The sequence below is a fragment of the Dendrobates tinctorius genome, unplaced genomic scaffold (genome assembly GCF_039654945.1).
Source record: "Dendrobates tinctorius isolate UK_male_01 unplaced genomic scaffold, ASM3965494v1 ptg000020l, whole genome shotgun sequence".
Taxonomy (NCBI): Eukaryota; Metazoa; Chordata; class Amphibia; order Anura; family Dendrobatidae; genus Dendrobates; species Dendrobates tinctorius.
The window spans coordinates 33549336-33566431 of record NW_027361688.1 but is presented as its reverse complement, the minus strand read 5'-3'; the positions used below and the strand labels follow the sequence as shown (position 1 = coordinate 33566431).

At 46.5% G+C, this 17096-nt stretch overlaps 1 long non-coding RNA gene across 1 annotated transcript in view; it reads left to right on the top strand.

Moving 5' to 3' along the window:
• The first annotated feature begins 3238 nt into the window (after nt 1-3238).
• The window catches only part of LOC141083620 (uncharacterized), a 114127-nt gene continuing 100269 nt past the window's right edge, over nt 3239-17096 (top strand). Inside the window, exon 1 of the long non-coding RNA XR_012230773.1 lies at nt 3239-4591. This is a non-coding gene — a long non-coding RNA (uncharacterized lncRNA). The remainder of the gene's footprint in view (nt 4592-17096) is intronic.

Sequence of the window (17096 nt, the reverse complement as noted above, 5' to 3'; positions counted from 1 at the left end):
AAATCTAGCAGAGAAGAAGGATGAAATAGTGGACAGACATTGAGGGATTCTGGTTAGTAGGGAGGTGATATCTGGTCCAGAGATGTAGATCTGTGTGTCATCAGCATAGAGATGATACTGAAATCCATGAGATTCTATGAGCTGTCCCAGGCCAAAGGTGTAAATGGAGAAGAGCAGGGGTCCTAGGACTGAACCTTGTGGGTAAGTGGTATTAATGAAAAATAGCTGTCGGGTAAAGTTTCAACTAAATCACAGGACTGTGCATAATAAGAACATGTTAGAGAGGCAGAGTCTCTCAGAAGCAAAGAGGGTCAGATTTGTCAGATAGATTGATCAGTCACCAATCTGTGAATATTGCATCTAAAAATTGTAGAACAATTTCAGAAAAAATGTTCCTCAACGTAAAACTGCGCAGACTTTGAATGTCCTACAATCTATAGTACATAATATCATTAAATTGAGAGATTCTGGAGAAATTTATGCTTATAAAGGAAAGACCAATGGTCAATGTTGGATTCTCATGGTCTACAGTCCCTCAGGCAGCACTGCATTTAAAGGGAACCTGTCACCCCATTTTTGCCCCATAAGCTGGGGCCATCGCCATCAGGGGCTTATCTACAGCATTCTGTAATGCTGTAGATAAGCCCCCGCTGAAACCTGAAAGAGAAGAAAAACACGTTAGATTATACTCACAGGAGGGCGGGGGCGGTGGGTGTCGTGGCCTGGTCTGACGCCTCCCATCTTCATGCGATGATGTCCTCCTTGCTTGCCCTCGGCGCCTGCGCAGACGTACTATATTTGCCCTGTTGAGGGCAGAGTAAAGTACTGCACTGAGCAGGTGCCGGGAAAGGTCAGAGAGGTCCGGCGCCTGCGCACTGCAGTACTCTGCTCTGCCCTCAACAGGGCAGATAAAGTACACGTGCACAGGGAGGGAAGGAGAAGCAAGGAGGAGGACATCATCGTATGAAGATGGGAGGCGCCGGACGGGACGGCGACACCCATCGGACTGGACCGAACGCTGGGGTGTGTATAATATACAGTAACTCTTTTTTCTTATCTTTCAGCTTACATCGGGGGCTTATCTACAGCATTACAGAATGTTGGTGCCGGCAGCTGATAGGGCTAAAATGGGGTGACTGATCCCCTTTAAAATGGGCATGATTTGGTCATCCAAATCACTGCACGGGCTCAGAAATACTTCCAGAAATCATTGTTTGTGAACACAGTTTGTTGTGCATTCCACAAATGCAAGGGAAAGCTCAATCATGCAGAGAAGAAGCCAAATGTCAACACAATCCAGAAACGCTGCCGTTTTTTCTGGGCCAAAGAGCTTATGCAAAACAGACCGTGGCAAACACAGTTCTGTGGTCAGAAGAATCAAAATCTGAATTTTTTATGGAAACCACAGATGCCATGTCCTGTGCACTCAAGAGGAGTGGGACCATCCAGCTTGTAATCAGGGCGCAGTTCCTACATATCTGATGGTATGGGGTTGCATTACTGACTATGACATGGGCACCTCACACATCTTAAAAATCACTATCAATGCTTATATAGAGGTTTTAGAATAACGTATGTTCCATCCAGACAACACCTATTTCAGGGAAGGCTTTGTAGATTTCAGCAAGACAATGTTAAACCGCATACTGCATCTGTCATAGCAGCATGACTACTCAGAAGAAGAGTTTTGTGGATGAATTGGCCACCTGCAGTCCAGACCTTTCATCAATAGAAAACATTTTGCGCTTTATAGAACAAAAAATCCGGCAAAGAAGACCCCGGACTGCGGAGCAGTGAGAATCCTACATCAGACAAGAATGGGACAATATTCCTGTCAAGGAGAACACCAGGGAGATCACGCAGATCCCACCACTGCCACCAGGTTGTCAAGGGACGCAACTCCGCTGCCTCATCAGGACAATCATGCAATTGACTGACAAGGGATGGATGAGGTCATGTCTACTTTCACTGCTAGGCTGGATATAAGGGAATTCACAGTGAGCATATGGTACATACACCTCCTATTGCCACGCATGGAATATATATATATATATATATACACCCCAGTATGGTCACTGCCATCTCCACGATAACAAAAATATTTACTAGCTGCCAACACCAATCCTTTATACAGGCCATTACAGGTTGCATATGGCTTCAGGGGTGCGGGTTACAGAGCAAAAGGAACAGAGCTATTACATTTTGTATATTTAATCTGGAAAGGTAGGAAGTGTATGAAAAATATACAAAGGTGATACAAAATGGGAACAAAACGGTGTATACAATTACATGTGATACAGGGGATAATGAAAGGAAATTTAAACCTGAGTCACGGAAATGGCTCAGTGTGACGGACTCAGCTCCTGCTGAGCCCATTTTTTGAGTGGACCCTCTGGGTCGTGGCACCCACCCACCGAGGGCGAGCTGACCTTGTGAGAATCCACCCCCTATACAGGGAGTGTCAGGGGCAAGACCAAGGGGGTGAGCCACCACGACTGCTGGGACCAGACGGCCGGCTCAGGGGACACTAGACGAGTGTCTGACGACAAGGACGAGCAGGAAGCAAGACGAGACTAGACGTAGGTGCAAGGTATCTTCATTAGAATAACACAAGATCACATACAGAGAAAACAAGCAAAACGTGCAAGGTGCGCGCGTGGGCACGCCAAGGTCCATAACATGGTACGTGCCAGATGGCACGCCTAGGCACAGGTAATGGCATGATGGCATCGGACTCCGGACTGCTGGCAAACCGACAGGGTCCAGGGATCAGGCTGCGGACGTCAGCTCCGGACATCAGGCCGTAGTCATCTGGTTCCGGACCTCTGGCAACGGTCGGCAGGTTCCGGGCATCCGGCAGGCAAACCAGGGTTCAGGCAAGGAGGCACGACAGATATCCAAGCAGGGTGCGTGTTTAGGGAACACGCCAAGGTCCAAGGCTAGGTGCGTGTGTAGGGGACACGCCAGGGTCCAAGGCTAGGTGCGTGTGTAGGGGACACACCAGGGTTCAAGACTAGGTGCAAGGCAAGGTGCGTGTGTAGGGGACACGCCAGGGTTCAAAGCGAGGTGCGTGTGTAGGGGACACGCCAAGGTTCGCAAACGAGACAGGGTGCGTGTGTAGCCACGCCAAAGCATAGAATAAGACAGTGCGTGTAGAGACACGCCAAGGTACAAGGTATAAGACAGAGTGAGTGTAGAGACACGCCAAGGTACAAGACAGAGTGCGTGTAGAGACACGCCAAGGTTCAGAGCAGGGTGCGTGCTAGGAGCCACGCCAGGGCACAAGGAAGGGCTGCGTGCTAGGAGCCACGCAGGGACGCTCACCTCACTGGCCAATGCACACGGCTGTAACGCCAGCACGAGGCACGACTAAGGCACAGGAGGGGGCAAAGGAACCTTCGTGCTAGGAGCCACGCCAGGTTCAGGGCAGGGTGCGTGCTAGGAGCCACGCCAGGGTTCAAGGCAGGGTGCGTGCTAGGAGCCACGCCAGGGCACAAGGAAGGGCTGCGTGCTAGGAGCCACGCAGGGGGCACGCCACACTGGCCAGTACACACGGCTGTACACAAACACGTGGCACTTACCACGGCACAGGAGACGGCCAAGGGGAACCCACGCCGGGGTTCAATGCAAGGACAAGGCAGGGAACAAGGCAAGGAATACAGGCAGAAACAGAGCCAGGTCAGAGAGAGGACAGAGTCTAGCAGCGGAGCGTAGGCAGAAGCCCAGAGCCGGGCCAAGGGAAGACCTTGGAACTAGACAAAGAAACGAGCACTAAGGAGAGGAGAAATGGTGCGTGTGCCAGGGAGCACTACAGAGCACCATAGGAGAGAGCGAGGCAGAGCAAGCAAAGACTGAGACCATAGGGAGGAACACAAAGCAAGGAATAGCAAGGCAGAGAACACAGGGAGGACTACAAGTCAAAGCATAGCAAAAGCAAGACATGGCAAAACAGGCGAGGCAGAGAACACAGGAAGGACTACAAGTCAAAGCATAGCTAAGGCGAGACATAGCAAAACAGACTAAGACAAAGAACAGCAGAAGGACTACAAGGCAAAGCAAGGCAAAGAGAAACATGGCACGAGAGACAACACAAGACATGGCACAAGACAAGAGGCGGAATACGAGCACGGAGCGTGTGCAGAGACGCACTACAGAGCAAAGTGCAAGGGCACAGAATAGAGGGAGCAACCCCACAGACCCAGAGCCTTGCAGGGAAGCAACACAATAATCAGGCCCTGAGCATAGGAAGAGGCGGCCTGATATAGGGCATAGCACCTCCTCCTCCAGGTCAGGACCAGGGGAGCACTTCCGGGATTCTAGACATGACGAGATGATAGCAGAACCAGACAGTGCAGGATCTTAGGAAACGTCACATGATCAGGGTTTCAGACATGACGAGATGATTACCGAACCAACCAGTGCAGGATCCTAGGAAGAACACATGATCCGGGATTCTAGACATGACGAGATGATTGCAGAACCAGACAGTGCAGGATCTTAAGAAACATCACATGATCAAGGACTCCAGACATGACGAGAAGATCACAGAAGGCAGAGCAGAAACGCAGGGATCCTGCAGCTCAGACATGAGGTGAGTCTGCACACAGCTCTAGCGAACATGCAGGACAGCAGACAAAACATGCGCATGCACATCACTCCAGGAGTTCTTGAGACAAACAGACATGGCAGACATGGCGGACGTGACACTCAGAGCTTAGTGGAGGAAGGTACTTCTTCAAAAAATGGACAGAACAACAGCAAGCTGTACCTTCCATGACTGACAAATGACCATACCTAAATTCTGCTGTTAATTAGGTCAAGGTTACACCAATGTACCTCCCCTTGCTGAGCTCATGTGTGGGCTGGTTGTGGGATGTTCTAGGTCCTTTAAAATTTTATGAGATCCCCAATTTACAGGATATCTTTGCCCCGTAGGTCCCAGTTGGTAGATATTGTCATCATGTCTCATATTGTGATTTAACCTGTCTATGAAGATGAAACATGGCATGGATAGCATAATCCATCGTACCAATTTCAAGTTGGAGGGCATCTTCAGGTCTAACGGTGATGTGAGCAAATGCGCTATGTTCATCCCTTTGCTGCGATGCTGAAAATATATCTCACATTAATATTGAAACAATGCAAACTCCAATATTCATCACATTCACTGATCATTTGGTCGAAATGGTCTGAGAAACATGCTTTGATCAGAGGAATCTTATGCCTGGAGGGGTACTTCCCCTCCTATGCAAAAAAGAATCTCAATCTTGGTGTAATTTCCTTAGAGAAATTCTCCTGTGGTCATTACCTGTTCACTGCAGAGTGTCCCTACTTCAATGGAGGTTAAAGTGTTAGTTCTCACTTCCCCAGCTATAATTGATCCCAAATGTTCATTGTGGAGTCCTACTTCATTGGAGGTTGAAGTATTCTCTCTCTCTTCCCCAGCTATAATTTATTCCATATGTTCAATGTGAGGTTGACATGTCCCTCTCTGGAGATGTCATGGATTTTAATTTTTCTGTATGACAATTCCTATCCCAAAACTCCAGCAGTTGTCTTCTTACCTATCAGACGTTTACAGACTCTTGTAAAAAGAAGTGAGGATTCTACACCATGGTAGACAACTTTTTCAGATGTGTTGCTCTCATCAATTTCTAAGTTATTGTTTTCAAATTAATTGGAAAAATGTCCAATGTTCACCTTCTGATCTGTGATCTATGCTCTGCTGTGAATAATGTATAGCTATAAGAGACTTCCAAATAATTGCATTCTTGTTTTCTTCCCATTTAACACGGCATCAAAACTTTTTAGGAATTGGTGTTGTACATTTGGAGGTAGTGACTGCCTCTGCATTGTCTTAGCGCTCCTCCAATCTGTCCGAGGCTGCTGCTTTTAATTTTAGTTGGATCATCCTCATTACAATTGTAGGAAAATCTTGACATTTTGAGAAATCGAAACTCAAAATACAATACAAAACTATGGAACTTTTGATCTATAAAGTAATTAAAAGTGTTGTCCTCTTTCAACAAACTTGGCTCAGTTATGAGTAAAAAATACCTGAAATGAGCTTTACTTAACCCCTTCACTACCAAGGGTGGTTTGCACGTTAACTCCCGGGCCAATTTTTACAATTCTGACCACTGTCCCTTTATGAGGTAATAACTCTGGAACGCTTCCATGGATCCCAGTGATTCTGACATTGTTTTCTCGTGACATATTGTACTTCATGTTAGTGGTAAAATTTCATTCATGTAGCTTGCGTTTATGTGTGAAAAAAATGGAAATTTGTCGAAAATTTTGAAAATTTTGCAATTTTCCAAATTTGAATTTTTATGCTCTTAAATTACAGAGATATGGCACTGAAAAAACTTAATAAATAACATTTCCCACATGTTTACTTTACATCAGCACGATTTGGGAACCAAAATTTTTTCTTGTTAGGAAGTTATAAGGGTTAAAAGTTGACCAGCGATTTCTCATTTTTACAACACCATTTTATTTTTACGGACCACATCACATTTAAAGTCACTTTGAGGGGTCTACATGATAGAAAATAGCCAAAAGTGACACCATTCTAAAAACTGCACCCCTCAAGGTGCTCAAAACCACATTCAAGAAGTTTATTAACCCTTCAGGTGCTTCACAGGAATTTTTTGAATGTTTAAAAAAAAATGAACATTTAACTTTTTTTCACAAAAAAATTTACTTCAGGTTCAATTTTTTTATTTTACCAACGGTAACAGGAGAAATTGGAATGGAAATGTTATTGTGCAATTTGTCCTGAGTACGCTGATACCTGATATATGGGGGGAACCACTGTTTGGGCGCATGGCAGAGCTCGGAAGGGAAGGAGCACCGTTTGACTTTTTCACTGCAAAATTGGCTTGAACTCAGTTTGGACGCCATGCCACATTTGGAGAGCCCCTGATTTGCCCCCACAAGTGACCCCATCTTGGAAACTAGACCCCCCAATGAACTTATCTAGATATGTGGTGAGCACTTTGAACCCCCAAGGGCTTCACAGAAGTTTATAACGTACAGCCGTACAATTAAAAAATCATATTTTTTCCACAAAAATGATCTTTTCACCCCCAATTTTTATTTTCCCAAGAGTAACAGGACCCCAAAAGTTATTGTGCAATTTGTCCTGAGTACGCTGATACCTCATATGTGGGTGTAAACGACTATTTGGGCGCATGGCAGAGCTCAGAAGGAAAGCAGCGCCATTTAACTTTTTTGGCTGGTATTGAGATTGGACGCCATGACGCGTTTGGAAAGCCCCTGATGTGCCAAAACAGTGGAAATCCCCCAATTCTAACTCCAACCCTAACTCTAGCCCTAATGGGAAAATGGAAATAAATAAATTTTCTTTTAATTTTATTATTTTTCCCTAACTAAGGGGGTGATAACGGGGGGTTTGATTTACTATTTATGGCGGTTTTTATGTTTGGCAGCTGTCACACGCTAAAAGACGCTTTCTATTGTAAAAATAGTTTATGCATCACCACATTTTGGGAGCTATAATTTTTCCATATTTTGACCCACCGAGTCATGTGAGGTCTTATTTTTTGTGGGACGAGTTGACGTTTTTATTGGTACCATTTTCGGGCACGTGACATTTTTTGATCGCTTTTTATTCCGATTTTTTGGACGCAGAATGAACAAAAACCAGCGTTTCATGAATTTCTTTTGGGGGGTGCGTTTACACCGTTCCGCGTGCGGTAAAATTGATAAAGCGGTTTTATTCTCCGGGTCAGTACGGTTACAGCGATACCTCATTTAGGTCTTTTTTTATGTTTTGTCGGTTTTATGCAATGAAAACAATTTTATATAAATAATTATTTTTGCATCACTTTATTCTGCGAGCTATAACTTTTTTATTTTTTTGCTGAGGATGCTGTGTGGCAGCTCGTTTTTTGCGGGATAAGATGACGTTTTCAGCAGTACCATGGATATTTATATGCGTCTTTTTGCTCGCGTGTTATTGCACTTTTTGTTCGGCGGTATGATAATAAATATTTTTTGCTTCGTTTTTTTATTTTTACTTTTTAAGGGGTTCGCTAAAGGGGTTAACTAATGGGAGCGTTTTATAAGGCGGGTCATTACGGACGCGGCGATACCAAATATGTGTACTTTTATTGTTTTTTTTGTTTTTTTATTTTCAAAAAATGAATTTATTAGGGAATATTTTTTTTTTTTTAATTATTTTCACACTTTTTTTTTTTAACTTTATTATAATGTCCCAGTTGGGACATCACTGTCCTGTGACAGGTCGCTGATCTGTCACATCACAGATCGCTGTGACAGATCAGCGATCTGTCACAGGCACTGCACAAGGCTTCCTCATGTCTGCGCTCTGCGGGCAGAAGGTCGCCATATTGGATCCAGGGACCTGCAGGGAAGGCGACCCCCGCAGCGGCGCTGCACATCGCGCTGCTGTGGGGGTCGCAGGGACGCACGGAGGGAGCCCCCTCCCTGCCGATGCTTCCTTTAACCCCCGGTACACCGCGATCATGTTTGATCGCGGTGTGCTAGGGGTTAACGTGTCAGGGGAGGTCTGTGACCGCCCCTGACACATTGTGCCGGGTGTCAGCTGTGATAATCAGCTGACACCCGGCCGCGATCAGCTGTGCTCCCCCCGTGAGCGCAGCTGATCGCATTAGACGTACTATTCCGTCCTTGGGACTTAGGTCCCAGGTCACATGGACGGAATATTACGTCCATTGTAGGAAAGGGGTTAAATAGTAACTGCCATTGTAATTTATATTTCATAAATCAATAGTCTCCATGAAGATAAGAAACTTTGATATATATTTTTAAGATAGGTTCTATTCTTTCTCCTCCTGGACTGATCTTTCACTCTCAATTTATGGGTAAAATCTGTATTCAGTAAAGACAGATAACGATTGGTGCTTTTAAAATTCTATAGAACAGGAAGAGGAAGGGGAGGAGCTACAGGCAGACAAAGACATTTTGTAGGAAGTTCTCCTGAAACGGCAGTTAGCGTTCGCCATAATGTTTATTTATTGAACCAACTGTCATCTCTTATCTCAGTAATGGGAAACATTTTACCTGAGAATTGAGAATTTTAGGGAGGGGAAAGAAGTCAATTTTTGTGATAAGATATATTAAAAATATATATTTTAAAATTTGGGATTAAGAGTCCAGTGGGCAGTCTTAAGCAGGACCGCCCACTGGACTCCCAAGTCCAATCAAACATTCCCACAAAACCATTTATGAATCTGTTTAGTTGAGTTCCTACTGCTCTTTATCATCCTGGTCGTGACATACTCGAGCTCCGAGCTTTTGCCGAGGTTCCGATGAACTCTCCAGTGTTTATTCAACTTTCGGAATTGATAAAATTCTTTGTCAATTCTCTAGAAAGTAATGAGCCCGTTTAGCGAAGGTCTAAAGTAAAGCAGATGTGGCAGAAATATGAAAACGTTTCTCCAGATATGGATAACAGAGATGAGCGGTGCCTACGAGGAGCAGCAGAGTGTGTCATCAAGTGATAAAATGGCTGTTATCATTCCAGGAGATGAAGCCTCCCTGTCTTGGCAGAATTGATGTCTTCTTTATGTTTTTTCTTAGTGGTTTCCTCTGGGGGATTTCCTGTCTGGACTTAACAAGTTAATTTGGCTTTTGAAGGCTGAGGGGGATATAAGTGAGTGTTTGTCTAGGAGTGGTGCTCACCGATTATTTGCACTACGGCATTCCACACTTTCATCTCTTGGCATTACTACCGCCGACGCCGCTTCTCTGCTAAATTTACCAGCGTGAATCTAACAGAGTCTCCTTTCCTTATTGTTCAGGGGTTATAATGTTTAATGTATGAAGGCACAGAACTTACATAAAAGGTGTAAAAACGCACAACTCTCCTGAGTGACTTATTAGGGTCGGGTAATCCGGTGCAGGAATGTGCCCTTCTGTGTCCCTACCATGGCGCCATCACATTTTTTTCAAGGTATCTTGCTCACTCTAAGGGCTCATGAAAATGGCCATATTTTCGGTCCAAGTAAGACCAATGTTATTCTATGGGGACAATACACAAGTCAACTCGGACCAGCTTATTGTAAGACTGTCAAAACACATTCATAAGGGTAACGTACAAACAAGGAAGACAAATACCTAAACCTGACGGGTCCCTGTTCAGACTAACAAAAAACCCTTCTCTGACCTGGTCTGTCCCTGCTTGACCGCGAAATTTGGCACCTTAAAATAACATAATGATGCTTACCCTGAATGTCCTTAGCAGCTCATATGATCTCTAGATTAGCAGTTCCCTAAGGAATCTATAATAATAAATGCCCTAAGCAACTTCCGGTTGTAACAACTTCCGTCCAGTTGTAACCGGTGACGTCACCGCACACCTCTTTCCATGTTAACCCTCAACACACACACTCCACTCACCTTTCACCATCTCCACTCACGTCCACTCACTCTTTCACTCCACATACGACCCTTTCTCTCACTCCGTCTCTCATACTCACGCCGTCATCGCCGCTGATCCACGATCCCCGACATCTTCTTCCGCCGGCGCCATCCTGGATCCAGACGTCCTCCACGCCGGCGACATGTTCTTGTGGCGACGCCATTTTGGATCGGCGAAATCCAGCGATAGTCAAGATGGCGTCACCGCAAGAACATGTCGCCGGCGAGGACGACGTCGGGATCCAAAATGGCGAAAACTCACGAGATTTCGCCAACGCCATTTTGGATCCCGACGTCGTCCACGCCGGCAACATGTTCTTGCGGCGACGCCATTTTGGATCGGCGAAATCCCGCGATAGTCAAGATGGCGTCGCCGCAAGAACATGTCGCCGGCGAGGACGACGTCGGGATCCAAAATGGCGTCGGCGAAAACTCGCAAGATTTCTATATGTATAAACCATATTACCTGCTTTCATGTCCAACTTCAGTGCCCCATAAACTTAATCTAGAGTACCAAATAGGCTAGCTACGGAGTCCGCATTAGTTCCTGAAACTACGTTATTATTTTCCTAAATATTACACTACTTTCACACTGTGTTTGCCATGTGTGTTTGTTTTAAGCAAGCAAGGCGCGAGAAGGATGAGTCGCGTATCGTGCCCAATACACCGGCGATGAATATGGGTGAAGGTTTTCACCAGGTTGTTACCACTCCCTTGTTAGCCACTTGTTCTTCCAGGGTGTTTCCCTTGGTGCCTGTTACTCTCGAATGAACAGGAGAGGCTATTATTGTTGCAAACAGATTTTTCCTTACTGAAGAACTTGAACAGAAACAGGGACTATGGACAACAAGCACAGATCTTTGCATACGTCACTTATGTCGCAATGGCTTAATGGTTTCAGGTGGTGGCACATGACTTAACAGTTCCTTTCCAGTTACAAAGATGAATATACCTGGTGCACCTCTTTTTCAGTTTATGGCAAAAGCAAGTATTGCTGCAGCAGCTTCTCCCCTGTGTCTCCGCGTGGCAAGCCCTAGTTTTCTTTCACTAATCCCCCTCAAACAGCCCACACTTCTCACAACAGAAAGCAAATCTTTCAAACCCCAGTGCGACTATGGACGTTTTTAGCTGCATACGACCTTCCATTTTTCGCCCAGGAGCTTTTTTCATGCCAGTTCCTCTTCTCTTTTCTTTAGAGGACTCTCTGACGTCTCTACTGCTATACAGATTGCCAATCACTCAACAAACAAGCAAAATGCTTGTTCGTCAGGTGAAATGATCTTTGGTGCTGCACAAAAAAATTGAGATGTTGAGAGCAATGGCAGTCTGTGTGCTCTGAACAATCTATTACAGATCATTCAGTGCTGATTTGAAACCAGTTTGGCCCATGTAGACTGGTGATTAAATGTCTGATGGCTAGAACGCATGTTGCCGGTTATTTAACATTGTGCATCGTGCGGTGTACACAGGCTACCCTGAAATGTAGCTAAACCCTGGGGTCTATTTTTGTTTACCTAAAACACTCTCCTCTTTTCCAAATGTTTGCATACTCAATCAATACGATTAATTCTCCTCTCTCTGGAGTGTAGACAAATGCCCAATCATGAGTGTCATGGCATCCTTCAGCTATTTACTGTAAATTTCCGTCCACGTTACAGTATTGGATTAATGATATACCCAGCTCTGCTACATCGCTGGGCTCTGCTACATTTCAACAGTGTGCCTTCTGGCATACCAATTTCTGCTACATTGCTGGACTCTGCTATATTAAGTCTTCTGACCTACTCAGCTCTGCTACATCACTTCCTTGAGATTGCATGAATATACTTTTTTCTTTTTCAATAGTAGTCTACAGCTGACAGATATTCTTATATGTCTATACTTGGCATCCCTTAGAAATATACATTTACTCTACATCCAGACTATAACATCAGACTCCTGACAAATCAAGCTCTGCTACACCAATACTTTCGTCTCCTGACCCATTCAACTCTGCAACCTCATTGGTCTCTGCTTCATCACTACAGTGAGTCACTTCATCTCCTTAGGTCTGCTATATTGCTGAGCATTTTCTGCTGTGCTGTTTACTTCAATCTGCTTCTTTTGTCTCACTACACATTGTGTCTCCAGCCTCCACAGTCTCCATTCCTCCATCTGCAATAATGCCTCTAGAGCCTCTGTTACTCCAAACAGCAGTGTAAGTGACTTCTTATCACAGCACCCCTGGTATCTCCAGTATTAGTTACACAGAGTGGACAGTAGTGTGTCACTCTAAACTGCAGTTTGAGCAGCCTTTTTTTTACCTCAGCACCCCTGGTATCTCCAGTATTAGATCAGATAGACAGGGTGAACAGCAGTGTGAGCAGCCTCTTCTTACCTCAGTACCCCTGGTATATCCAGTATTAGATCAGATAGACAGGGTGGACAGCAGTGTGAGCAGCAGCTCTTTTACCTCCACACCCCTGGTATCGACAGTGTTAGATCAGACAAACTTGGTGGACAGCAGTGCGAGCAGCCTCTTTTTACCTTAGCACCCCTGGTATTCCTCGAGTATTAGATCGGATAGACATGGTGAACAGCAGTGTGAGCAGCCTCTTCTTACCGCAGCACCCCAGGTATCTCCAGTATTAGATCAGATCGACCAGGTGGACTGCAGTGTGAGCAGCCTCTTTTTACCTCCGCAGCCCTGGTATCTCCATTATTAGGTCAGATAGACTGGGTGGACAGCAGTGTGAGCAACCTCTTCTTACCTCAGTACCCCTGGTATATCCAGTATTAGATCAGATAGACAGGGTGGACAGCAGTGTGAGCAGCAGCTCTTTTACCTCCACACCCCTGGTATCGACAGTGTTAGATCAGACAAACTTGGTGGACAGCAGTGTGAGCAGCCTCTTTTTACCTCCGCAGCCCTGGTATCTCCAGTATTGGATCAGACAAACGTGGTGGACAGCAGTGTGAGCAGCCTCTCCTTATCTCAGCACTCTTGGTATCTCCATTATTAGGTCTGATAGACTGGGTGGACAGCAGTGTGAGCGGCCTTTCCTTACCTCAACACCCCTTATATCTCCAGTATTAGATCATATAGACAGGGTGGACAGCAGTGTGAGCAGCCCACTGCTTACCTCAGCACCCCAATATCTCCAGTATTAGATCATGTAGACAGGCTGGACATCAGTGTGAGCAGCCTCTTCTTACCTCAGTACTCCTAGTAGTATCTCTAGTATTATATCATATAGACAGGGTTGACAGTAGTGTGAGCAGACTCTTCTTACCTCAGCACTCCTGGTAACTACAGTATTAGATCATATAGACAGGGTAGACAGCAGTGTGAGCAACCTCTTCTTACCTCAGCACCCCTGGTATCTTCATTCTTCATTATTAGATCAGAATAACCCTATAAGCATGCCATCCTAAACATGGAAGGAGAGGGCAGAATTTCTTCTGCACATGCTTATAGACACCTGACCTAACATTCTTGGACATGCTTCTGGCAATATAACAAGGCGGCAGACATTTTAATTCTATAGTGATTACTGCTCTAGACAAAATGGTTATGCTTTACTAATTCAGAGTATTTAGGAATATATTTATAGTTGTATTTCCTTTAGTTATTCAGGTTTTTTTTCATATTCCTGGAGAAGGCTGTACAGAAAAAAAATTGAAGCATGGCTCCATCTCTGAATTTACTCTGGAGTCACAGCAGAGTCGCCTTATGTAGAATTGGCCACAGCCACCCTATTCTACAGTTTCTCCTGCCATCAGCTTCTGAATCATTACAGTTTCATCTCCCACTTTACTTATTTGTCTCTAAGCTCTCAATCCTTCACCATCATCTACAGTAATGCTTCTGTAAATGACCTTTCCTTAGATTACCACACTTCTACTGTATTTCTGTAGTTGTAAGAGCCTCTTACAAGGGTCGATGATCTACAGACCTGTTGTCCATTGATGGTCATCCGTGGTGTAAATAGGTCCAGCGATCAAACTGCAAAAAAAATATTCAACGTTAATCACATGAGGTCTAAAATATATTATTGGCTGGTAGCACATCTCATTGTGAAGGGGCTTAATAGAAAGTCTATGAGCGCCACCACTGCTTTGTGTTCATGCCGGAACTTGGTGCTTGTGTTTTTTTTGGAGCGATCAGTGGTGGTTTCGAGACCCGGACGTCTCACAGATCATCAGCAGAGCCATATTTAGAGTTTATGCTGCCCTAGGCACTTTTAGTGCTGCCTCCCCCATTGATGAGTATGACTAAGGCAGACACTTTGGCAAGAATTGCTGATGTGAAAGTAGCCTTTCTCCCCAGTGCCGCCATCTCCCCAGTGCCCCCATCTTCCTACTGCACCCATCTCCCTACTGCAGCCATCTCCCCAGTGCACCCATCTCCCTAATGCAGCCATCTCCCCAGTGCACCCATCTCCCTACTGCAGCCATCTCCCCAGTGCGCCATCTCCCCAGTGCCGCCATCTCCCTACTGCCGCCATCTCCCTACTGCCGCCATCTCCCCAGTGCCGCCATCTCCCCAGTGCCGCCATCTCCCTAGTGCACCCATCTCCCTAGTGCACCCATCTCCCTAGTGCACCCATCTCCCCAGTGCCGCCATCTCCCTTCTGCAGCCATCCCCCCAGTGCAGCCATCTCCCCAGTGCAGGTTCCGCTCATTTCCCCCCCCAGAACTCATTTCCCCCCGGCGCATTCTCCCTCCCCCCTATGCATGGCTCTGGGCTCAGTTCCCCCCCTTCTCCGTATGCATGGCTCTGGGCTCAGTCTCCCCCCCTGTATGCATGGCTCTGGGCTCAGTCTCCCCCCCCGTATGCATGTGTGGCGCTCCTGAGGCTTAGTCGCCACAGAGGTACTGCACCTTCTCCTAAGGTGTAGTGCCCCACAACCTAGGTAAGTTGGGAACTCCTTTCCACACTCCAACACTCGCACCCCACACAACAGGGTAGTTCTGCACAACCACATTGCGGCTCAGTGCTTAGAGAGTAGCAGAGCACCTCTGGTGGTTCCCTGCATGGAACACTGGATGTGCTGGGAGGTGGGTGGAGTTGAGATCCATATAAAAGGTTGGGAAGGTTTAGAATTACAGATCAGTCTGAGGGGAGTCTGGACAGTCAGTAAGGAGAGTCTGAGGACGGTCCGAGAGGAAGGAGATCCCTAGAAGTAGGAGAGAAGGAGTGCTGCAGCTGCCTCAGTGATCTGAGCCAGCTGGCACGGGAGAGGAACAGAAGGAGAAAGACGTAGAACTGCAACCTAAGCTTCCATAGGAAAGAGGAGTAGAGAGAACAGAGAGGAGTTGTGGGTCGGAAGAGGAACCCTGCCTAGAGGTTCTCAGCGCAAGGCAGGGGCCCGGTCCCCGAGGTTGTATGGACGCTTATGGTTCTGCAGCAGACACTGGTGGAGTAGTTGGCTGTAAATGCACTACATCTAAGACTTGGGGCACAACATCAACTGAATAGAGAGCCAGGACTCTGGAGAAGGGAGTCCCTGAGAGAGGCTACAACTGTCTGCCATACAAGTAGAGTTGTTAGGAACATCTGACAGGAGGAACTCCAGAGTACCACGGTACTGGAGCTCTTCACACCTTAAGGCGCAATAGAGGAGTCGTTCAGGAGAGGTACATGTTGGCGGAGTGTTGGAGAGGAGAATCCTGACTTGCCCGGGAGGTTGATTGAGTCTCTGCCCCGGAGGACACGACACGGAGGCAGGCACCAGTGTTTACCACGGACTGTGAGTAAAGCTTTGGAACTGCAAGCCCTGGTGTCTTCCATTCATTTGTGCGCTAACAACGTCAGCACCGTTACATCTGGGTACCAGCATTCCTCACACCGCCTGCGCCTATTCTCATCTATTGTCATTACACTGCCCTGGGGTTACAGCTTCACCTGTGGGGAGCTACACCATCTATGCTGCAACACACCATCAGCCCCAGAGGATCTGCACGCAACGTTGGCTTAACATCTTGCTTGCCAAACACCACAGGTGGCGTCACGAACTATCACATAAACTATATCACAAACCAACATTGATTTGGGTGCCCAGGGCCACGGACCGGGTCAACGCCGCTGTGACACTTTTCCCCTTGACACCGGCCCGGTACCGAGTACCCCACAGCCCTGGGAGGGCGACCTAATCCCATACTAGAGGTCCACAAGCACGATAAAGGGGATCTTCATATCTCTCAGGTTAACAGAAACTATTTCCACCACATGGCTCTGGGCTCAGTCTCCCCCCCTGTATGCATGGCTCTGGGCTCAGTCCCCCCCCTGTATGCATGGCTCTGGGCTCAGTCTCCCCCCACCTGTATACATGGCTCTGGGCTCAGTCTCCCCCCCGTATGCATGGCTCTGGGGTCAGTCTCCCCCCCGCGGGCTCACATGAGTCCTCCGTGTTGCGCGATCCCTGCGCTGTTTACCTCCTGCCGGCACGGTATGTTATGCTTGTTCCTGTGCGTGCCACGTGATACCGCTCATTAAGGTCATGAATATGGACGTCACGCCTATTGGAGTGGCGTGGTGTCCATATTCATTACTGTAATGAGCAGTACCACGTGACCGCGCACACAGGAAGAAGCATGCTGGCGCCAGAGATCATTGGAGATCATCGGTACCGCTGGAGGAGGTGAGTATGATGTCATCGAGGGAGGAGGGACAAGGGAGGGGG